We start from the raw sequence: 25,081 nt of genomic DNA, 5'->3' as shown, positions 1-25,081 counted from the left end.
AAATGGCTTCAAAACCATTGAATAGCAATGGTAAACAATTGAAGTTGTCGATGAAACAAAATGGCTTCTAATTAAGCATCCTTTTTACAGTTGGTTAAATTAACTTGAAATACACCAAATTTGGGTTTATTGTTTGATTATTTATGGTTAGGCAAAAATTGGAAGCAAAAATTGACCAGAAAAAATAGGAAACACACAAAATAAAAGATATTACTTTTAACTAAACAACATTAAGTAAAGATGAAAAGAAGCAAGTCGTGGACTCATTAATTCATTTATAAACCAATCAACTTGAATCATTAATCTTAATCAACTGCACGACTGGAGTAATGGTTTATCCTTCAAGTTAAATTGTTATTATTGTATCAAAAAATAAAAAATAAAACTTGAAATGGTTCAGAAAGAAGAAGATGAACAAAAAATTGAAAATTCCTTCCGTTGTGAGGTCAATAAAACAAGGTACATAAGAAGCGCAAAAAATGACTGCCCTTCAAAAATCAATGAACATGCAAAACAAGTTTAACATTATGGTTACCAAATTGTCCGAATGTATGATTTAGTAAGGAAAAGGTCAACATTTCTGTCAACATTGGGTAACATTGGTTAATCAATAGATGCACTAATTCAACATGAATATTTAGATGTAAAAATGAACAGAATGGCGATGAAAAATTGGATGAAAAGCTGCATCGCCTAAAGTAATAGTCATCTTATTAACCTCAATTTATTGAATATCTTTTCCCAGTTAGGTCAAAATTAGCCTATTGTTCAGATAAATTGACAATTCATTGATTAATTGTTGACTTACAAATTCAACATTTACATTTGATTTACTTTGAAATGAACATTTTGAGCAAAATTTTCTTCTTTTAGATTCTCACTGAAAAACCTTTTGTTAACTGATCATGAAAAATGTCTCAACCTTTCATCATCTTCTTAATCAACAATTTAATTTGCTGTTAAGCAAGTTAATTAATTGGTTAATTAATATTAGGCTTAACTGTTGGGAGACGGCAACAAATTGAGTAAAAGTTAATCATTTGCTGATTTGTTTTCTTGTTTCAGCTTAAATTGGATTCTCAATTCAATTTGATTATCATTATTGGAGTAATAATTACATTGGAACAAAAAGTAACCATGAAAAGAAGAAGAAGAGGAAAAATGAAAACGAAAAAACCGGTTATTCGAATTTGAAAAGTGAATAAAAATGTGATTAACAACAATTTGAATGTTAATTAAAGTTGTAAATCAAGTTTGAAATGTAATTGTTGATTTAATAAATAAAAAAAAAGGTTGACTGTGAACAACTTCCGTTGAAATGGCTGCTAAATGTCAATTAAATGTTAAAAAGGTGACACAAAATGCAACCTCACAATGTTGACCATTTAAATTGATTTTGTTTGGTCATTTCCTGTCCTTACCTGACCAGACCCATAGATGGATGCAAAAAGCAACTCTAAAAAGTGGACTTTTATTGTTCACTGTTGCCAAGATTAACAATAAGATTAACAATGGATAGAGTTAAGGATGAAAAGTGTTTCATTAATAATAATCGTTTTTCATCCTGTTTATTCAAAGGGATCAAACGGAAATTGATTCAATGGCAAATGTTAATCAATCAACTAAACCAAACAATCAGTAAATTGTTGAATATCATTTTTGTTTCAAACCGATTCTGGTTAAACTGTAACATTGAAGTCCAGAGAAGCCAATGTTTACCAATTGTTTCAACTTCATTTCCCATTTACTTTTTTCTGGTTTTCTGGTTTCGATCAAAATCTATAAAAATTTAAAACTAGATATCATTAATTGACAATCAAATAAACCAAAAAATCAATTAATTGTTGAATAATTTTTGTTTCAATATCGACTGTTAAACATTCAAAACGATTCTGGTTAAACTGAAACACTGAAGACCAGAAAAGCCAATGTTTACCAATTGTTTTAGCTTTATTTGTTATTTAATTTTTCTGGTTTTCTGGTTTTTGTCAAAATTTTATCAAAAGTGGAAACTGAAAGCTATTAATTGACAATAAACAATTAACCAAAACAATTAATAAATTGCTGAATGTCATTTTTGTTTGAAAACGATTCTGGTTAAACTGCAACATTGAGACCAGAAGAGTCAATGTTTACCAATTGTTTTAGTTTCATTTGTTTTTACATTTTTTCTGGTTTTCTGGTTTTGATCAACATTTTATAAAAGTTGAAACTAGAAGCTATTAATTAGCAATTAACTTGACCTGGTTAATTGAAATAATTGGCTTTCAACTGAATCAAGTTTCTTCTTCAATTTATTTTTCTTTTACTCGATTCAATGTTTAGATACTTTGTAACACCTTGATGTTATTACTGTTACTTTTGTCAATTGTAATCAATTAATTGCAATTGTTTCACCTGATGTTTAACTAGAAACCAGGTGAATACATATTTGACTGGAAAAAGTTGAAAATTAAATTGCTTGACAAACGAATCAATCAAACAACAAAGAAGAGAAAAGTGAAACTCAAATTGTAATGTTATTTACATTTTCAATAATTAACCCAAATTGTTGAGGTAAAAGGTAATTAACAGTGGAAGGCAGAAAAGCAAACATGAATTAAACCTAGACAAATGGTGAAGAATGAGAATGAAAAGATGAAAAAATAAAGCAAAATGTCATTTAATGTGAAACACAGGCAAAATGGTAATGATCATTAGTAAACTAATTAAAAATGGGTAAAAGTACAGGAAAACTGATGAATAATTAACAGAGCAATTTGATTGATTACCAATTGAATTATTGTAATTGAGTGAAAATGCTTTTTCTCCAGCTTCTTCTTCTTGGTCCTTTTTATTACCAATTGATAAGGAAAGATTTGTTGATTGTTGAAGCAAATCAGTAAATTATTAGAGTTAAAAGACAATTGATCAACAATTGTGAATTGAAGTGAAATGAATGAAATCCATAATTTTTTATTCTCGTGATTGTTGTTTTTTACTGTCAAAATGAATTGTGAAAAGCTAAATGGTTGATCAACTGATTCCTCAACTGGAAACAAAATGATTATCATTATTATTATTATTATTGGTAACAGTTTAACGTTTGAAAAAGATGATGATGATGATGGAAATGATGAAAATGAAGGAAACATGTGAAACAGTTGATCACCTTAAAGCTATTGATGCTCAACGGATTGAGCCTAAAGTTGATCTGTATTCAAGTTAATATTGTTTGATGACAAAATTATCATTATTATAATGATCACTGTTATGATCATCTTTAGTCTATTGGACTGTAAACTTCATTAAGGATTAAGGCTTATTATTAACAGAGATAATTGTTGAGTAAAATGATTGTAATCATCATTTTTGCAAGGTTACCTTTTCAATGGATAATTAATAATTTGTTTCAATTTCAATTTTGCGAACACCAAGAAACTGGTTTAGGTTGACTCTGAGAATGAGACACTTTTTGTGTGTCTTGTTCAAATCTGATGTTCAATTGATTTCAATTTTTAGCCTCATTTTGGTGTTTAGTTTCTTGACAATTAACCGATCATCAGCTTTAATCAAGGTTGAACCTTTGTTAATTGTTGCCTCTTCACATAATCACATTTTGATCACGTTCAAAGGCTTGCAACCATTTTATATATTTTTGCCTTTCCTTTGCTTTTCACAATGAAAAATGAATGGTGAAATGAAATGCTTGAAATATCATATTTCCTCATTTTCATTGAACCATTCAAATCACCAAAAAAAATGTAATAAATGGATAAAGTTTCTTTCATCTTTGTTAATAATAATTGTAAAGTTAACATTAATATTCATGTGATCCTCTCAATTGTCTTGGATCATCATCGCTTCATTTTTGGTGTTTTTTTCTTCTTCTTCTTCAATATTCTCTGAAAAATGTTCATTTGTTGATTCATGATGAAAAAAAAGTGAAATTAAAAGCTTTAAATTGTGACCATTTAAGGTTAACTGTTAATCAATAAGACTTGCATTTTTGGCAACTTGACAGTTTATTAATATTGAAGTGGAAAAATGTTTCAACTGGTAACTCGATTGAAACCAAATTTTTTAATCTAACACACTTAGACTAATTTAATCTGGATTAAAGCCAACAATTTAAGAGATTTAACCTTTTGCAAATCAACAGTTAAGTGACAAAAAAAGACATTAATTGGAGATTCATTTTGTTCATTGCTTTTCTGCTTCTTCCACATTCGGACTATTGATTAAAAATGTTTATTATAATGGTTACTCTGTTGACGTACATATTGACCTTAATATCTAAATTGTTCAAGTCTAATGACGATAATCACAGAGGCAAATTAAAAACACATTAACCAAGTAATTGGAGACTTGTTTTCATCTTGCAATGATCAATAGGAAAGGTTAAAGTTGAACATAAATATTTCAATCTTATTTGAGCATCTTTTTAGGTCGATTCAATGTCCGGCCGGTAATAATTAGACTTGACCCAATCAACTGATCAAAAGTGAATAAATTAGATTTAAATGTTATTTGTTGACCTGAAATGGTTTAAACATTTCTTGCCTTCCAAATCAATCAATTGTCATGTAATGATCAGTAAGGAACACTGGAAAAGACTGAAAATTGTGATAAAAACAATTGAACCTGATTAATGGTGTTCATCTTTGATGGCAATTAATGCAACTTGAAATTGGAAACAATTATTGCTGCGACCATTAAACATCATTTATGATCACTTGACTAATCACAACAATTTAATAACTAATAAACAATTAAATGTCATTCACAGTGAATATTGACAGGCAACATGGTTAAAGGTTTGCTCATGAAAAGGCATTAATTAAATCAATAATTGAAACGGAAAGAGAAGCAAGAAAAGGCAGCAAAAAAAAGTTAAACGGAAAAGACAATTTGATTGAACACAAAACGAACCTTATGTTGCACTGAAAATCCGTTAACAATGTACAGATGGTTAACATTTTTTGCTTCATTTTTACGGTTAAATGTTATTGTACCTGAAGTTAGTTACAGTTGATAATGACATTTAAAACTGTCAACTCAACAATATTGACCCATGTCACCAGAGTTTACCTTAAATTGATTGATTATTTTCATTCATGTTCATCCGCCATTTTACAGTGAAAATCAAGTGCAAATAATGTCCATTGATTAAACATTTTCTGGTTCAATTCTGGTTTTCATTTCACTAATAATTTGGATTAATCACATTTAATAAATAAAAGAAGCAAATAAAAAAAGAGATTCCTTTTTGGCCCTTTTTAACCCAAAAAACACATTCAACTTATTCAAGTCCATCTTTTTGTTCCCACAGATTTGATTTGCACGAAATTGCGTGCTAAATAATAGCTACAATCAAAGCCAATATTATCAATTGTTCAAAGCTCATGAATTACGTTGTAATTTAATTGTTGCCTTATTTGCTATTCTGTCAGTAACATCTCATCATTAGTAAATTTTAAAGCATCAATTGAACGAAATCACCGCAAATTCAGTTTTTGCTCAGTATTGCCAGTCTGTAACAGTTTAATCAATGGTGAACAAGATGAATTATCATGATGAATCACGAATAATTTTGTCATTAAAAGTGAATTTCAATTTTGCTCTTTAAATCGATGAAATTTCCATTAATTTTGCTTCTCCTTCCCAAACTGATTGTCCCACTAAAGTGTTTCAAATTTGCCAATGATTAAGCAAATTGATTTTACTTATTGTATTGCTGTTGCTGCAGCTTTAATTGCTTCTAATTGTTTACATTTAAATTGTGATAGAGCAATAATTATTGATTGGTTCACACAAATCAATCGATAAACATTGGTCTCATTTCTGCTTCTCTTTCCCATTTAATAATATTAATGGTATGCTATGGGTAAATTGAACATCATCAATCAATGTTCATGTTAACTTGGATATAAAAATCGTTTTAATAGTAAAAAAAAGAGAAGAAATAAATTACTTTGATTAATTATCATTAAATTATTATTCAATGCAATGTTTTCCAACTGATTCTGGTGTTGATTGAACAGCTAAATACTTTGTATTCAATTGAATTGGTCAACAGTTTTTGTTTCAATTTTAAGCTTTTCATCAAATTCAATTGAATGGGAAAACGTTTACATTAAAATTTATCAATCAACGTCATTTTCAAACAAATCATGAAAACGATTATTCAATAAGAGAAACTCTGAAATGATTGAAATTTAATTATCAAATTATTGAGAGAGAAGTAGAGAAAAAAGCTTTTTGCAAGCTTGAATGTTGAATATGAACAAGTTTTCATGATTCGTGATTGACCTTCGACCGAATCACCGGCAGCTTCGAAAGGTTATAATAATAAAGTTTAAGGTCTCATCGTCATCATCATTATCAACATCATCATCTTCTGACCAATTCTGATCACTGATATTTTTGTTTTTCTTCTCATTCTAATTCAGGATAACAACCAGCAATCCATGTCACGATTTTATTTCTTACCTTGTTTCACTCTCTACCATCTTTGTGCCCAGGTAAACCGTGCAAATTATTGGTCCACAAAACATTGTAAACACTTAAAGGTAAAGGCCACACAGATCTTTGCTACAAAATAACACGTTGCACATTTTATTTTTTATTTTATTTTTTTTTTCTTCTTCTTCTTCTTCCTTCTTTTTACCTTTCCATTTGTAAGACTTAATGTAACATTGTACATTTAAAAACTGACATCTGCTTGAACATTTTCAAGGTATTAATGGCTTTCGAGATGCTTAAATACCCGTTAGTTGAAAGGTTAGGTTAGATGTGGTTAGTAAAGTATATCTTGACCTATTGTTCAAAAGGATTACAAGTTACAATTAGAAGTGAACAAAATTAACTTTTTATTCAACTGAATTAATGTTTCTTTCCCAGGCTCAAAAATTCAGAGTTACCTTTGCTGACTCAGCGTTTATGGTCATCATTGCATTATTTTGCATTATTGTTGCAATTGATTGAAAACATAAAGTGAAATGATGATTCACTTTTAGACTCAGTTTTCCAAAAATAACAATAACAAGGAAAGTAAACGAGGGTCAATTTCAATGAGACTAGTGTCATTCAGGAACAAGTTTCATTGTGACAAACTATCGAGGGCATTTCATCAAGTGATTCCTGGGATATTAGAGTAATTTTATGAAAAAAAAGGTTTAGCCAAGTAGTTAAAATATGGAGATTTTGAGTTCAAATCCTGGTGAATTTGAAAGGTAAGGTACCGTAAGGTATGACTGGTAGAGAACGGAAATAAAATCTTTGAATTTGAATGACGACTCACAGTTTATATTATATTATCACCAAATTAGACTTGTTTTAACTGAAATTTAATGGACTTCAATTTGATATAATTTTTAAGTTAATTTGCTGTTCGATTAAAATGGTGCTAAGTTTAAGTGATCTCTAAGCTTAAATCTCATAGTTTCTTTTGTAAGTAATCATCCAAAACTAAGTTTCACAGGTGAATATGAATGGAGTAAGCGACTGAGCGATTATGGAATCAAATCTGTCTATCGAATTGGTGTCCTTATAGTCCACAACCCATCAAACACATTCATCAAATCACCATTATCATGTCCGAAAGCGATGAACAATTTGATGGATTTGGATGGTGGAAACCTTATGAAAAATTTATTGGAAATATGGCAGAAATACAGCATTTTTCGGCAATTTTAGTCGAGTTTTCATTCGATTTAGTCAAACCGACAGAGGGCGAGTTCATTGAAGATTTTTTGTCATAAGATTTAGTCAATATTCCAAAATGATTAGTCAAAACCCTTCTCTTGTTGGACACACAATTTAGAAGACAATTTAAATTGCAAAATCAAGTTGAGTAGCGCAATTAGTTTCAATTCATTTTTGCATTTTAGAGAAAGTCTGCTTCCCTTAAACAATCATTGCTAGTTCAGATTGTGCTTCTCGACTTATACAAGTGAGTGGTTGACAATTTGTTGGACAATTTTGTTGAGAAAAGTCTCTTTAAAAAGTGATTGTGAATGATTTGCTGGATCTCATTAGTTAAACTTGATTCGTAATAAGTTCTAGGTAGCTTGTCTACTTCCCTTGTAAGTTTAAAACTCGATTGACTCAAAGGTTAATCGGAAAATCCAAAAAATGGGTTCAATGGAAGTTGATAAATCTTGACTAAAGTTGATCTTTTCAACCTTTTCCAACGGTTATTTAGCAAAAGTTTAATCTTTTTCCCCCAGACTTAAAGTCTGACCAAAAGTTTAACTTGCAGTCATCATCGGGTTATTTTGCATTGTTATTTTGACAAATAATTGATGAAACCTAAAGCGCATTTGATCAAAAATGGCGATTACTTTGTTGACTGAAACATTTTATTTTGCATTATTATTGTGAAAACAAATTGATGAAAGCTGAAAAGTTTCGAGTTTTGTAAAAAAAGTATTTCATTTATACTTGAATGGATCAACACTTGCAGTTGATGTTTAGCATCATTGTTGTACCTTATCGTAAGGTTATGATTCACAGTTATGAAAGTTATCTGACTGTTTCCTTTCAGGGTCAAATGAGCATCATGATTATTGATAAAGTAAACATCGACCATGACAGTGACAATGAGAGAGACTAATGGAGTGTTGAACAAGAAATAATATCAAATTATTTAAGCAACATGAACACGCGTTGAACGTGCGCACAAGTTAATCGATATATCGATGGAAATGATTTAATATTAGTTGCATTTTGCCGATAAAATCATGTTATTATTGTTATTATTTTTATACTTATAGAGAGAGAAATAGAAAAGAGAAAAAAAAGCAAAAGAAGTTGATTTATTTCTGCAAATGTTTTGGTAACTCGTTTACACAGATTAATCGAGACAATCATTGATTAACTTGATTGCAGACACAGCATTGCTCAACAAATAATATCAAGTTAATCAATTGTTGTAGCCAAATGTATTACATCCATTTAACCAGTAAATACATTTACTAATCAAGAGTGAAGAGGGAAAAACAAAATCATCATCAAATCATTCTTGAGCTTGAATCAGCAAAAGAAACTGATGGCGAAGAAGAAAAAAAATGATTCAGAATTATTAAGACATTAGTTAAGCATCATCATCATCTGGTGATGATAAAGGAAATGAATGGTCAAACCAATTGTTACCATGGACAATTTATGGCCATTTACCTGAGCAAATGATTAGTTGCGTGATCATGTTTGCCTTTAATTTTTGGCCTTTTGTTTAAACAAATCAAATCATTTCAATTGTTTATCAAGCTAATTGATTAATATTCATTGACGCCTACAATTTGGGTTAAAGTATCGACTTTACCCAAAAATTGAAACCTAAAGTCGAGTAGAGACAAATAATAATGGTAATCATAATGATAATCATGATAAAGCTTTGAATGTCGTTGAACTTATTTGTTTAGTTTTATCAAGCTTGACAGTAACATGTAATAAGAAACATTAGTTAACCTGTTATTATCTTAATTTAATTGTAAATCAATTGTTTATTGTGTTGATTAAAAAGCTGGTTTAAAAAAAGGTTTCCTCAAATATAATTAAAATTTAGGTAAAAATAATGAAAATCTGGTAAAAGTGAACCTTTGCTTGTTGACAAATGGTTAAGATAAACAATCAACCAAATCACTTTACGAGGGTTGATCAGTGAACCATTTAAACCAGAATAGTCCTGGTTTTAACAAGAATAGTGTTTGGGGGTGGAAATGATGAGAAGGAGGTGGATGATGATGAGGAAGACAGAGAGAGATATACCTTAGCAATTTGATTCAATTTAATGATTAGGATAAATTAATAATCAACAATGAAAACTGTGCACAGTTAATATTATATAGTTACTGTTATATTGTGACACATTGAAGCGGAAATGATTGAATTGTGATAAATAAGAGACTAGAGAGAGATGAAGATGAAGATGGTGATGATGATGATGATGATGATGAAAGGCAAAGGACAAAAGATCTTTGCTTAGACTTATAATCATTTTAAACAATTTACTTTGCTTCAGATCATTTATTTGTTTCCCTTGTTATCAGCTTAATACTGTTGATTGTTGTGCTCGCATTGGGTTACTTTTGCCTGGTTCACTCACTAACTCAACCTTTACTCATTCTCACTCTGTTTTTGACTCACTTTCAAGATGAGAATCTCTCTCTGTGTCTCTCTCTCATCCTCAGCCTTCAGGCCAACATCCCGACTAGAGTAAGCATCAACATCACTTGGGACTTACTAATGCTTGCTTCTATATAATATAATTTATATATAACATAATAAAGTCTAACAACAATCGATCGATAGAGAACATTAAAAAGGTCCGATAATCGATTTTTTCATCATCATCATCATTCTCTTCTTCATCTTCTTCTTCCTTTACTCTCTGTCTTTCAAGCTCACTTTTAGCATTCATTATTTTTGTTGGAACCAATTTCAATAGAAACGATCGATAATCGTTTCTTTTTACAAAGTAAAAGGCGATTCAGTTTAATCTTGACTTTTTTTATTCTTTTTTCTTCTTCATCATCATCTCTCTCTCTCTCTCATCCATTGCTCACTGTTTCTGTAACAAATAATATGAATCCAAATTGAAATCCATGAATCACTTTTTATGGTTGAACCAGAATGAAATATTAATGTTTGACAGAAAAAGTAAGCGCCATTTTCAAGAGTAACTTGAGTAAAGGGGTAAACCTAAACCTTTTCATCTTCCACCCTCTTCTTTATCCCACCCACTTTCTTCATCCCAACAGTCATCATCACATTGATCATCCATGTAAATTTTGCAGCCATTTTGCTTTTTCCTCTTCCTTAAGTAATAAACTATTAAACTGTTTGCTTATTACATTTTGTTTGTCACTATAATTGAACTTGTTTTTGTTGTGATTTTTACATTAGATTGATGAAAATGATGATAATGTTGAGGAACGAAGAAAAGAGGCAAAAAAATTGATTTGAAATGTGATCAGAATTGTAAACTGATTGTTATCAATAAACCAATTGTTCAGTAGCAAGAAAAAAAAGAGAGAATCAACAAAATTGACAAAAAAATAGAATCGAGCTGAAACTAATTTCAATTGTGACAATAGCAACTTTTTTTTCTCCTTCAAATCAATATTAATAGTTGAAAGTTGGAAGAATGAAAAAAAGGAAAAATTGACATGAAATGATGATAATGGTGATGATAAAATTAATTGAACTAAATTAAATGAGATGAGAAAATGGAAATAAAATCAATCTGTTCATTTTCATCTTTCGTTTTCATCATAATTCATGATTTATCAGCACGCGCTTTTTTCTGCACGTTACCCATTTACATGTTATTCTTGTTTAAAGATATATTAAAACCATGGGAATCCTTTTAATGTTATCAACCGACCACAGCTCATTACACATACCATCAGAGGAAGAGAAGAAAAAGAAAGAGAAGATGATGATGATGAGAGAGAGAGTAGCATCTTGTAGACAGATGGTTGAAAAATATTATGCACCATTGGTCTGACGATGAGAGAGAAGAGAGAGAAAACGATTTAACCAAAATCTTTGGCATCTTTCATTTTCCCTGTCTACCTTTAACATCTTTCTGTCTATCATCATCAACTTGCTCTCTCTCTCTATCTTCTCACTATTGATTTGACTATTACAGGATGATACAGGATGATAAGGGAGTTTGCGCACCTAAAATAATGAACCGAAAGATGAAAAATATTTCTCATCTTCAACAAAACTCTTCACTTAATCCAATCATGAACACACATTTCAATCACTATTTTTGCACATTTGTTTCCAGGATAACATTTGAAAAATGAAAAGAAACCATTGAACAAGCAAAGACGACTAATGTCAACCAAATAGTATGCAAGTATAGAAGCAATAAAACATAAAAAAACCAAAATTAACCAAAAAAAGTAAAATAAAAATACAAAATAAGGATAAAAATAATTTGATAAACGCATTAATTTGTCTATCAACATTTGGGACATTTACTTTTTACAGATGTCGCCACAGATGAATTGTAATTTAAATGAACGTCAGATGGCGCAGTTGCATTGAATAAGTGGAAAGGAAAATTTTGTCCCAAAAAAGTAAAACCGTTTAAATGTTTGGGTCCAAGTTTGTTGAAGTTAATGTGTATGAAACAAATTTGAGCAAATCGATATTACCCTTTTCAACTCCCCCTCCTCCTCCTTGAACAAAAAACAAACTCTTATAGGTCCTAGGTAACCATGAAATCGATTATTTCCCTCCCACTTTGCCCTCCTTCTTTGGGTTGATTGGTTGGTTTGCTCGTTAAACTCAGTTGTTCATATATTGAAATGAATTACATACAACATGAAATTACAGAGAGAATAATATATTTATAAATAACATTAAAAAAAGAGAGTAATATGATAAAGCAGAATAGAAGAAGAAGAAGAAAAAAAGAAGGAAAAGAAGAAAAAAAATCAACAGAAGACCACATCAATTCTGATCAACTTCAATCAATCCTTTTGACAAGAAGCAAGCAAAAAAAAGTATAAAATCAACAACAACAAGTTTTAGTTTTCATTTGCTAACAAATATATACACAAGAAGAGAATGCAATTTAACTTGGAAGATCAGATTTGCAAGGTCGCACTCAAGTTGCTTAAGCTGAAAATTGAGAGAGAAGAAGATGAAGATGAAGAAAGAAAGAGAAATAGTCATCTCTCTCTCCCTTTTTTGGGTTGCCAGCAACTACAGTTACATTGATTTAGGTTGAAAATGTCAGCAATGCTTATGCAGAAAACTCATGAAAGATTATTTTGGGAATAAAAGATTGCAGATAAAGAGAGAGAGAGAGACAAAATTGAAATGCTCATGAAATGGATGGAAATGTCATCATGATAGTTGTTGTGGTTTGAAAGTAAAGATTCACTTTCAAATGATTAGATGCATTTTAAACACAATTACCTGATATAATCATTTGTGTGTTTACCAAAGACAACACATTTTAACCATTTTTATCATCATCCTCTTTCATCCTCATCAGCAATACAATGTGACCAAAGTTTGCAAATGCAAGAAGAAATATCAATCTCAATGTTTTTTTGTTCCTTTCATGTTGAAACTGAAAATCAGTTAGCTGTAACATAATCGAATCGATTTAGCCTCAAATTATGCCTTTTCTTGCAGAAATAATATATCTTCATGAATTTTCTCTTCTCTTTCTTTTTGCCTTTTCCCTTTCTTTTCTTCCCTCATTTTCTTGGAATTAAACAAATTCAAACAATTCAGCTTTCATTTGGGCATCGTAATCGATGTTGAACAGGGAGAAAGCAGTCGAGGAACATCGATACAAATTGAAAATCGAACAAGTAAATGGATTTGAAATGTGAAAACAAGAAAAGTAAAGGAAAGAGACACAAGTGAAGACAGAGGAAAAGTGTAACATTTTGAAAATAAATTTGGTCATTTTCAATTCCATCTTTCATTTTTGCTTGGATTGATTCATAAGACAGAATCAATGTTATCCTGTTTCATCAAATTATTTTCATGACTTTTCTTTCAAAACCATTTCCATCATCAATTCAGTTTCCTCTATTTCTCTCTCTTTCACTTTAAAACCTCTCTTTCAATCTCATCATCATCAAATATTCTGACTAATCCCATGGAAAAAATTCGATCTGAATAATTCTGATAAATGCTGACGGTAACCAAGGATGCTGACTCATGGTGAAAGAATAAAAACTATTTTTTATTTCTCTATCAGAATTATCTGTTCATTCAATTCAATCTTTGTTCCATGAAATTATATTCGCCATTCTCTAACAGATTATTAATACTTTTTTATTATCATCATCAACATTATGATTAGAATTTTTCTTTTCTCCAGAACAAGAAAAAAAAAACATTATTCATTTATTCATTCATCTATTTTGATTTTATGATGGAAAATGTTTGCCAAAAAATCATTGAAATCATTTTCATTTTTCTGATAAAACCATTATTAATAGCATTAATATCCAAGAGAGAAAAGATTCAAATTTTTAAATTGAATTTTGTTTCTTCGTCTTTTCATCAACTTTCCACTTTTAATCAAATGACAACTGTAATGATCATCTATTAGCTTAAATGGATGATTAAACGAAAGTTAAAATAAAACTCTATTCAGGGATTGTTCATTCCCTTTCCAGGTTCATTTAACCATTTGTGATTCTCTGGGAAAGTGTCATTCCCAAGAAGAGTAACAATGATTGGGACAAGGGATTGCCTCATGATAAAAGGTGATTGCAGGAGGAAACAGGTAAAATGAATGTAAATGTGGACAGCAAGGCCCAGCCCAAAGGCTTACCTTTATATGCATATCCATATCAGGTAATCCCATTGACTGTAAAAGATCATTTTTCCTCTTCAAAACCTTTCCTTTTCTTCATCTTTTTTTGTTGCTTCTCAAGAAAAAACAAGGTTACACAAAAAAGCCTTTTCTGTCATCTTTTTAAGGTCTACTTGAGACTCTACAGGTTTACCTATCATCTTTACCATCATCTTCATCTGCATCATCACCTTTATCACCATCATCAACATTATCTTAATAATCATGTTCGAAAAACGGCAAAACTCGAAAAACTCCTCTTTTCTTGTTTTTCCTTCTCACAAGTTTTCTTTTACTGTAAACACAAATGTTCAGAGTAAACTTGTTCATATTTTAACCTTTGATTGGCATGTAAATTGTAGACAATTTAATACTTTATCAACAGTCAAACTTGAAGAATCTCTTACCTTTTTAACTTAACCTTGTTACTTCCGGCAAGACTTTGTTTTTACAGGTAAACAGCTACTTAAGTATAGTGTTGAAAATTGGCGGAAACGTTGATGACAGTTGAAACGATTTTTAGTCAAAAACAAAATTCTTTACCTTTACATGCAAAGAGCAAGAGACATTTATGAATTTTCATGTTGAATTTGTTTCATTTTTCTAATCAAAAAAATGGTGAAATTCGAAAAAAAAATTTCTTTTTTGAAATAGATTTCCATTCTGTAAAGTTTGAAATGTTTGTTATTTTTAGATGTTAACTCGTTGATTGACCTTGACAATGAAACTCATCTTGAAAGAGGAAAGGAATCAACATGATAACCCAATTTTTCACAATTTTATCCCATTCCAAATAATCTAGTTTCACTTTCGCCATTTTCGCACTCAAACTTTTTGCGCTTCTTTGTTTCATGACCTTCATCTTAATCTGGACTCTTGATCAATCTGGTCATCCTGTTGTCTCAATTTGACCAATCAATCAAAATACAAAATGAAAAACAACAATAAAATGGGGTTACATGACCTTAAGATACATTTGATGTTGTTGTTTAACTTGATGAAGATGATTTGTTCTGATGGCCTCCATCCTCAGGGGGAATCGTGTAACATGTTTAAATGTTTATTGAAAAGTCAACTTCATTTGGTTAAGAAACTATCAACTGATAGGAAGAAGAAGAAAAAAATGAACCAGAAATGGCGATCAAAGAAACAAATGTAAAAGTGAAGATTAAATGTGGATCAATTGAGGTAAGCAAATAGACTGTTGAACAATATATAAGATGAAACTCAATCTAGTTGATAATCAATAATTTGATTGTAAAATTGAAACAAGTTGAAGAAGAAGAAGAAAGAAGATAAAAAAATGATCAACAGGAAAATGGCCTGAAGGTAAAGATTATTGACCTTAATTGAGGTCGTTTTTAGCAGCAAACATTGAACAAGACAAATAAACAAACAAAATATGATTGGAAAATAATGAAATGAGTTGAAACAGAGATGAAGATGAAAGAAGAGGATAACATATGTTTGATCAAAAGTGCTTCGTTAATGCGGATTATATTCAATAAACTCAATTGGCAGGTTTAAATTAATCTATAACTTCAACTCCCCTTCATGGTCTTCATCATCTTCCAGAGAAACTCATTTTTATTCTTGAACTTGTTTACTGTCGACTTTTTTTCCTTTTTCTTCGTCTTCGTTTTCTTGATCATCCAAATTGTTGAAACTGAGCCAATATTGAGTAGGTTTGTAAGCAAATTCCGGCGAAGAAAAGGCAAATTCCATGATAAAGATAATTTTCATTTCTCTTGTATAAATACCATTTGAGAAAAGTTTGAAATGGGAAAACTCCATATTCTTGTGAACTTTTTTTTTCTCTCGCTCATTTCGCCCTCTTACCTGGTAACAGTTTATTAAGTTGATATTATTGAAATGATTGTTGCAAATGAAGGAATTAACATCAACAAAAGTAACCAGAATGAAAAAGATATACAATGAATAAATAAATAGTTGATAATGATAATGTTAATGATGATTGTAATGATGGTTAAAATGGAAACCTTGATTTTTTTATAATATATTATTCTGTTCATTAACCTGTTTTTTTCACCAATGATAATGTGTTTATAGTAATTATTATCGTTATTTTTGATGAAAGTAGCAAAAATTTTATTACAAAACACAGATTAGTTGATTAACCTTGCGTTTGATCAAACAATTTAGATGATGTTCAATTATAACAACAATGAGTTAAATTGGACTGAAAATGGGGAAAAAAATTTCATCTTAAGACAATTGAATAGAGAGAAGAGAAGCGCAAAAAAGTCTATTTTTTTGTATACAATGTATCTTATTTTGTTTGACCTGGTAACCTAAAGAAGAGAGAAAAAAGATGAAGATGAAGAGGAAGGAAGAAGATGAAAACAAGTACATTATCATTATGTATTATCAACATCATATTGATCATCATCTCAAGAGACTGACCATTGAGAGTTAACATCATCAACATCATCATCATCCTCTTTGGACTTGGAAAATATCATATAATTGTCATCTTCATTTGGTCAACTAGTTTTTTATTAGTATTTAAATGGTCATTATTTTCAGCTGTAATTACACTGATTCATGGTAAACTGATGTTTCCAGATGAAAGCATTTATATTGATATTTTTATACAAGATATTTTACGGAAAAGGCTAACCTCTTGTAAAGCATTATTCAATGGGACAAGAGTCGCTTTGTTAGGTTTAAAGATTCATGTCTTTCGGCCTTATCAAACTGGCTTAAGCAATGAAAATTGGAAAATAAAATTGTGAAAATTATGATAATGTGGATGATGAAGATGATAAAGATACTAAAGGTAATGAAATAAATTCACGTGCAAGGGCCTCTTGTTGGTGTTATTTTGAACTGACAAGGGTGACTCTGCTAGGTTGAAAGACTATTGTCTCTCGGTCTTATCAAACTTACTCAAGTAAATAGGAAAATAAGATAATGATGATGATAAGGATGATAAGGATGACAAGGAAGAGGAGAATTACGATGATGATGATAATGATGACGATGGGATGATAAAGATGATGATGATGGTTACTGAAGATGATGGAAATAATTTCATGTGAACAGACCTCTTGTTGGTGTTATTTTGATGGGACAAGAGAGACTTTGCTAGGTTAAATTATTATTGTCCTTCGGCCTGACTCAAACTGGCTCAAGTGAAGACCTAGATTTAAATGATGATGATGACAATGAAGATGATAAAGTTGCATAAAAATAAAAGCGTTGATAGTTTATCATTCCAGAGCAAACAAAGAAACTCAATGGACAGATGAAAGTGGATAGAAGCAAAAGACAGAGAAAATGATAGAGAAGAAGATGATAATGATGATGATGAGAATGCGAAAGAGCTAATAAAACTGGTTTCTAGTTTCTTTTTTTCCATGTAGCCTAAGGGAAAAAATTGGCGAAGAAAGAGAAATTTAAAGAGCAATTGAGTTGATGATGAGAGCCATTGATGGGTTTTTGCAGAGATTTGGAAGAGAGAACAGAATAAAAAGAAGAAGAAGAAGAAGATGTCTTCTCTATCATCAATGTTATCCTCTAATTATGATGCATTACCAGCATCTTAACTGAATCTTTCTTGTTCATCTTCTTACAATTGAATTATATTTATATGAATCATCCTCTTTCTTTTAATATAATTTGTTTTGATTGTTAAACTCGAAGCAAAGCAAAAGGCAAAGATGTTTATTTGGTTTAACTTGTTGTTGTTAGGTTAAGTATAAAAATTGATTGAGTCTGTAGCTTAACGATAATGGAATCTTGAGTTAATTAAAAATAATCAAATCGTTACTAAACATGGAATCATCAATTAGTCTCTTTTTTTGCTACTCTCTCAAGGCAATTTATTTAATAGAAACGATAAAATTAATTTGACAAGAAAATTGGATTGAAAAAAAAACAGGAGAAAGAATTAGAAAGCAAATGAGAGAACGTTGCCATGGTTACGTACGTCATTCAAATAATAACGGTGTTACAATTGAATAACAATGAATTTTTTGCCTTCCATCAACATTAGTAAATGAAACGCATTTTTCAATTGCAAAAAAATAATTAAAGGCTTAACATCTAATCAATCAATTGCAATAGTTTTTAATTTAAATTTTGTCTTTAGTTTCATTGTTTTAAGTCACAAAAAGAGTAACGAAATTTAATTGCAAATCTTTTTGTGTTAAAGTGCAATTGAAAGGTAAAAATTGATTGATGAGTGTCAAAGAGCAATAATTATAATCGGATGTGAAACCATTGAGAGCATGAAAGTTTTCAAGTTTGAAAACGCAAAAGCTCAAGACGTCAACAGCAAGTGAATATGGATCGTTGAACGTGAAAAGATGAAGATGAAACTGATGAAGATTTGGTTGAACGAAACTTGAATGAGCACTTTTTGAGCGCACAAAATATTGTCAAATAGTCATGCAAATGAAAGATATAAAAAGCAACTTGAAAAGTTGCCCAAAAGTAGGAGAAACGGAAAGCTTGAGAAGAGTGAAGAAGAAGAAAAAACTCAACAATTAAAATTGATTGATAATTATTCATCAATTTACTGAAAAGTTTAAGTTGAAGTTGTCATCACAAAAGGGATGAGAAAAAGTTGCAAATGAAATTAACCTGAAAAAGAGTCGCAACTTTAATATCAAACTAATTGATAATCAGTTGAGGGAAGCAAGAAAAAGGTGAAGAAGAAGAAGAAAAAAAAGTTTTGTTTTCTCATCCAAAGAAACAAAATGCAATTAACATAACTGAACAGGTAAATATTGAATTCCGTGAGTTGAAATAAAAGTACAATGTTGATTGCAATGTTAAAACAAGTAAAATTGTTTAAATAAAAGTTATTGAACTTTTGCAATATAAACATTTTAACGCCATCAACCTTGAATAGGAAGGCAAAATAGTGAAGTAAAGTAAAAAAAAGTAGAAGCTCAATTTTTGTTATATTACTTGACAAGTGAGTTTGTTCAGTTTTCACTTGCAAAGGTTTCTTCAGATTTTATCCTGTTAATAGTGAAACATTAGCCCATGAAAACAGACATTTGAGACTTTATTTTCTTCTTCTTCCACTTTTTTGCTGTTTTGTCACAAGCAATTTAAGCGCTTAATCATCATTTGGTTTTTAACTTGTTCAGCTTTAGTTTGTTTTAAATTAATGAGAATTCACTTGTTATATTATTCGTATTATCATTATATTCATTATTATTGTTAATGTTGAAATTCGTTCAACTATTGAAATAACCATCAACATTTTTTCGCCTTTTTTTACTGTAGATTCATCTTTGCCTTGTTTTTTCCCATTTTCATTAATTTTCTTTGTGCAAATGGATAAACTCAATCAACTGTATCAATTTAACATTTTTTCGGCTTTTCATATTATTCTCAATGTGTTGTGTGACTTTGTTTTGTTGATTGTTGATTCCCTGTTGTCACAACTAAGTGATCATGACTCTCATTTCATCATCATTAACTGCATTTCAAACATCATTATCATCTTTATCATAATAGCAGTGAAAATAACACACAAAAAAATATAATGAAAAGCTCAAGCACAAGAAATAGATCAACAATTTTTTAATCGTAAAAAAAAGCAATGCAAAGATACACTTGCAAAGATGATCATGAACCTTGTATGATATTAAATTTTAAATGAGTGTAAAGTGAAATTAACAAATTACAATAATTTTTGGCTCCAGATTATATTATTAATCATTTAATATTGCATTTTCCCCGATTAGAGTGAAAGGTAAATGAAGGCAGGCAAATGTGAAAAGTTTACTGATTAACCTTTAGTGATTTAAGTTTATAGATGGCAATTAATGTTTAACTTTCATTTATATTAATCAGTTTAAAAGCAAATTTAATCTTTTAATTCAATTTAGAAATTGTTAATCTCGTAAAATTTAATTCATCAATAATTTCAAACATCATTAAAGTTTCAATTGAAATATCAAAAAATGGCTTTCTATCAGAAAGAAGCCACTTTTCGAGTAAAGAAAGGTAAATCAATAAAAATCAATTCTTATCAACTGCACTAATCTAATTAATTATGCCAATCAAAGGGTAGACAAGATTATCATGGATTATCTGTTAATTGATCAGGGAACAGCGAGATTTCATGATTTGTCTAGTTTCAAGAGCAACTTTTCATTAGAATCATTCACTTCGAGAAGAGCAATTAAGCTTCATTTTATTTGGTAAATTGAATGAGAAAAAAGACAAAACTTTTTCATTTTCGAGTTGAAGGTAAATATGAAAGCATTTCGTTCTAATTGATTCAGCAGTTCGGTCAGCGTTTTGAATAACATCAATGGACGGGTAGAACGAAATGTTAGCTCATGAAACTTACAATTTCAAAGTTTTGTTGGCACAAGTTCAGAGTTTATGGAATATTTTGCGAAAAGGAAAATTTCGATTTGCATTTGATTTTCGTAAAAGAACTAACTTTTCTATTTTTCATGTTTCAGACTTGATTGCATGTGCAATTGTAATTGCTGTTTTCAGGTTTTCAAAGAAATTGATGGATCAAAATGATCGTTTAAATTGAACTTTAATGCTATAAATCGACTAATCCGTGAATCAAGTGATATATCAATAGGAGTATAACATTGCAATTAAGATTAAATTTGAAACAAAATGCACATTTATACATTTCTAAATTGCATAATGATATTAATACTTTTCAGAGCATTCATGAGTTTCAAGTTATGCAGAAATTGTGAATCATGCAGACAATTTTGTGCTATCATGTGAAAATATTTTTTTTGCATGAAAAATATTCAAGAATTATTACAACTTATAAGCTTCATTTCAACAGCATTTCATCTCCCCCTTGAGCAGTTTAAACCATTTGAAAACCGCTATTTTGTTGATCGTCTATTTCATCGCAAATTGCTGTTTAAGCACAATGTACAAACTTGTAAAGCTTGAACAAAAATGAAGTTAAAGTGAAATGTCAAGTTTGGTTTTGCAAGAAGAAGCAGCAATAAAATTTGATTGAAATTATTTGCAAAATCATTTAATTTTGAATGAAAATTTGGTCCAATTTATAACAAGATTTAACAAAATGAAATGCATCACAAGCTTCAACCAATTTCATGCGATAATGATGAGAAACAATCATTCAACTCAATACAACTCAAATCCATTTCCACTGTAAATCAAATTAACTAAATGATGCAAATTAGATTATTCAAGATCTGATGACCAAACCATGAACTTCAAAGTCTTTTACCAATTAAACATGAATCTCAACAACAAAAGTTTCATTCAAAAATCGCATTCTTTTCAAACGAATCTCCATCAAATCTCAAATCAGATAACTTCTCGAATCCAAAATTCGATTATGGGAATGAATCAATCTTAATTAGCAATTGCAAGTGAAAAAAGTTATTAATTGTTATCATTATCAATGCAGTAAAAAAGCTGAAAAAACAATTTGTGCAAATCAGATAAGAACAGAAAAAAACGTAAAAAAAGTTTATATGCATTTTGATAATGATAACTTGTATTGATAATATTTCATTATAAACGATTTATCAACTCCCTGATCCTTCTGAAGTTTTCTTCATCATTTTTTTTCTTCTCTCTCTTTGCTTTTTGCTTCCTTTTTCCCAATTATAACGCTGTCAATGCAAGTTATGTTAACCATTTATTATCATCCAATGGTTCTTATATTAATCTGGTTAACTTTCCCTTCTAATGGCAGTGAGAGAGAATAAGCTTGATGATTCTTTTGTAATAACATCAACAACATGAAAGAGCGAAAAGTAAAATAAAGTAAAAAAAATATATTATTATATACAATCAATAAGGTTTTGCAAAAAGCAACTCAACTGCAAACATCAATCGATTTGTCCAATATGCTGTTTAGCAATTGATTTCAGCATTTCATTCAACATTTCTTCTTCTTCTTCTTCTTTACATTCAATATCATCCAACATAAAATATGCAATATTTGCATCTTTTGCTTATTTATCTTCTTTGCCTTTCTTTTTCAATTTTTACCAAATTTCACTTTTACTTTAATAACAGTGAAATGAAGTAATTGAATGAAAAAAAAAGTTGAAAATCAATAATGAATTTTGAGCAAATATCAGTTGAACATTGATCAATTGATTGTTTTGTTTTGTTACTCTTTTATTTGCTCGGTTTACCGTGTTTAATGTTGATTTAAAGCATCTTATTTATGTTGACGATCACAATCTGTGCATTACATTTATTTAATCCTGTAAATAACCTTAAATAAAAGGCAATATATGACAAAATAATCTGGTTCAGAAGTTAATGGGAAAGGCTAGTGAGAGTAAAAAGTGAAGCGAAAAGCTAAAAAGTTGACTTTTGCCTTTTCTGCCAACCATTTTGGCTTCTCATTATTATTAACTATTATTTATTAAATTAAATGAAATTATAATTTAATTGACCAAATATTTTGTTCCACTTTCGACTTTTCTCTGTCTAAATAATTAAAGCTTGAAAGGAAGTTAAACAATGTCATCAAAATGATCAACAATTTCCTTCTCAGTGATGATAATCGCCCAATATTGTTACGAGCCGACAGACAATAACCTTTAAACTTGGCCATTGATTTTCATTACATTTCATCCTTTACCATATTCAAATGTCTATAAATATTGCAAAGGAAACATCATTTGATAACATTTGCAAGGCAATCCAACAAAAGGTATTTATCGTTACACTAAACGCTTTTCCATTGAAAAGTGAAAAGCATTATTTTGTACCAAACGGAAGTAACGTGTCAATTTGGTTTGTTCAATTATTCAATATAAGCTTTTTTTGTTGCTTCCATTGGATGTTTTAAAGTCTAATATGAATCGAGATGAGATGGGGAAAAAAAGGTTATTAGAATCAAGGTAATCAGATTGCATTAATTGTGATTAATTGTTGTTTATTTTTGAGTTTACCAGTTGTTGCCCAGTTGAAAAGTTGACTTTTATCAAGGGCTTAACTTGTCTACTTGACTATGTGTGTAGATTCATTGTGATGCCAACGACCTTTTTTGAGCCAACAAATTTTACGTCTAAAAAATAAATACCAAAATAACTTTCATCTTCCTCTTTGCAAGCAACATCTTCCATCATCTTCATCGTCTTGTGCATCTTCAACGACTCAAATTGCACTTGCAATTCGTAATGAGACAAACACACACTGTCTCACTGTTTCGAGAAAAATGTCCTCCCTTTTTCATCCCACTCATTTCTGGTACATTTTCATCTTCCTATTCATCATCATTTTCATCATTATTTTCATCGTCATTTTCATTATTTAAATGGCTCTAGATCAAGCCGAAAGACATGAACCTTTAAACCTAACAAAAGTAACCCTTGTCCCATCAAGATGAGACCAGAGTTTGCCTTTTCACGCAACAATTGCTATCAATTTCATCGGTTTAACCAGGTTTGATCGGCACCAACACTTACATTACAACCTAACAGAGTCGCTCTTTGCCCATCAAAATTGCTTGACAAAGAGCCCTTTTCACGTTAAATTATTTTCATCTTTTCCTTGACATTTTCATTTTTATTATTATATAACTTTTCAGTCTTGTTTGTACACTCATTTTTAATCATCACAATTAATAGCACACAATTTACTTGAATAGACAAACAGCAAAATTTATCATTTGTTGAACTTGAACTGATGTTTGCATTAACATTGATCATATTAATTTGTGAATCATAAACACATTAACTTTTTTTATGTTGCCTGTTGATAAACAACACAAAAATCCTAATCACATCTAATTGAGGGTAGAATTAAAATAATTGCAATTTTCAATCTAAAATGGGCCAATAAATAAATAAATAAACTAGACTGGAATAAGATAAATTACAATGTTTGTGAGTGAGAAAAGCAAAGCAAGAAAAAAAGCCAAAAGACCAAATAACAAAATATAATATTGTGAGTCTCAATGTTTCCGTTTTTGCCTTTAAAAATGATGGCGAAAAAAAGTTTGCTCGTTTTTTTTCTCTGCCCTTTTACTTTGGTCTTGCCAAGTTACTTTTTAGCTTTCAAAATAATCGCAGTTCACATCAACTTCAACTTTCTTAACATATGGACGATGTAAGTTTAACATTATTTTTATAAGAGTGAGACTCAAGGCATACAAATAAGGCTTATCCAGCTGACCGAAGGTCATTTCAGGTCAACCAACGATATTTATCTTGACCTTTACACATACACACAGACACAGCAAGCAAGACCAATGAGAGACCAGAAAAAAAACATAGTCTTTGTTGTTGACCTTTTTTTGCACCCATTTTTAAGGGTTAATTAGCCAGTCCATTTGATTACAATAACAGGACGAAAAAGTACAGTTGAAGAAAAAAAAGTTAACCCAAAAAAACAAGAGAAGCAAAGTTTGTATTTCTGGTTATCATTAACATTATTATAATCATCAGGCTAATCTACATACAGAGTATAATGGATAGAATTGTAAAGATTTGGATTCGCATCGAATAACACAAAACCTATTCTGCTTTGATTATTTTAGCTTCAGAATCAAAATGGCGTTTGGGTTAATTTATTTTCTTTGTCAAGTACAGTTTCTTTCTCTCTCTGTCTCTCTTTTTTTCTGGTAATAATGAAAATAATAAGAGTAATAATCGATATTAAATCGATTAAGAGCTCATCGATTGGGTTAAATGGATCAAGATGCAAAGAGATGAAGGAAATGATGAAAATAACGGTTAACGTTTTTATATTAAACAAATACAATCTTCTTCTTCTTCTTTCTTCTTCTTCTTCTTT

General features: G+C 30.0%; 1 protein-coding gene across 1 annotated transcript in view; it reads right to left on the bottom strand.

Annotated features, from left to right (window-relative positions):
- The window catches only part of LOC107367910 (methylcytosine dioxygenase TET1-like), a 33,357-nt gene that overhangs the window by 1,630 nt on the left and 6,646 nt on the right, over positions 1–25,081 (bottom strand). The window lies entirely within an intron of this gene.

Source organism: Tetranychus urticae, chromosome 2 (assembly GCF_039701765.1).
Source record: "Tetranychus urticae isolate SD_2017Ah chromosome 2, NJAU_TeUrti_SD_1.0, whole genome shotgun sequence".
Classification (NCBI taxonomy): Eukaryota; Metazoa; Arthropoda; class Arachnida; order Trombidiformes; family Tetranychidae; genus Tetranychus; species Tetranychus urticae.
The sequence above is the reverse complement of the archived record's forward strand: the minus strand, read 5'-3'. Positions and strand labels throughout refer to the sequence as shown.